Below are 1252 nucleotides of genomic sequence, written 5' to 3' on the forward strand. Positions count from 1 at the left end.
GATTTTTGCCGTTTGATATTACGTGGAGCTGGGAGGTCTCTTGTGGGCCAGTGTCCTGAAGTTGGTTCTCCCACCTCAGAGACACAGCCCTGACGCCTGGCTGGAGCTCCAAGAGCCTTTAATCCACACGGCTCAGAATAAAAGAGAGAAAAAATAGAAAGGAAAGAAAGGAAGGAAGGAAGGAAGAGAGGAAGGGAGGGAGGAAGTGAGGGAGGAAGGGAAGGAGGAAGGGAGGAAGGGAGGAAGGAAGAGAGAAAGGAAGGGAGGAAGGAAGAAAGGAAGAAAGAAAAGAAGAAAGAAAGAAGATAAAATAAAGCAGGATAAAATAAAGTTATTAAAATAAAAAATAATTATTAAGAAGAAAAATTTAAAAAACAAAAACAAAACCAAAAAAACCTGGTTCGGTCAGAACCCTAGGACAAATGGTGAAAGCAAAGCTATTCAGACAAAATCTCACACAGCAGCACACACCTACACACTCACAAAAAGAGAAAAAGGGGAAAATAATAATATATCTTGCTCCCAAAGTCCACCTCCTCAATTTGGGATGATTCGCTGTCTATTCAGGTTTTCCACAGATGCAGGGCACTTCAAGTTGATTGTGGAGCTTTAATCCGCTGCTTCTGAGGCTGCTGGGAGAGACCTCCCCCTCTCCTCTTTGTTCGCACAGCTCCCGGGGTTCTGCTTTGGACTTGGCCCCGCCTCTGCATGTAGGTCGTCCGAGGCCGTCTGCTCTTCTTTCAGACAGGACGGGGTTAAAGGAGCAGGTGATTCGGGGGCTCTGGCTCACTCAGGCTGGGGGGAGGGAGGGGCACGGAGTGCGGGGCGAGCCCGCGGCGGCAGAGGCCGGCGTGACGCTGCACCAGCCCGAGGCGCGCCGTGCGTTCTCCCGGGGAAGCTGTTCCTGGATCCCGGGACCCCGGCAGTGGCGGGTTGCACAGGCTCCCGGGAGGGGCGGTGTGGAGAGTGACCTGTGCTCGCACACAGGCTTCTTGGTGGCGGGAGCAGCAACCTTAGCGTCTCATGTCCGTCTCTGGTGTCCGCGCTGGTAGCCGCGGCTCGCGCCCGTTTCTGGAGCTCCTTTACGCGGCTCGCTTAATCCCCTCTCCTCGCGCCCCAGGAAGCAAAGAGGGAAGAAAAGGTCTCTTGCCTCTTCGGCAGCTCCAGACTCTTTCCCGGACTCCCTCCCGGCCAGCCGTGGCGCACTGACCCCTTCAGGCTGTGTTCACGCCGCCAACCCCAGTCCTCTCCC

The sequence above is a fragment of the Physeter macrocephalus genome, chromosome 3, assembly GCF_002837175.3.
Source record: "Physeter macrocephalus isolate SW-GA chromosome 3, ASM283717v5, whole genome shotgun sequence".
In the NCBI taxonomy this organism is placed as follows: Eukaryota; Metazoa; Chordata; class Mammalia; order Artiodactyla; family Physeteridae; genus Physeter; species Physeter macrocephalus.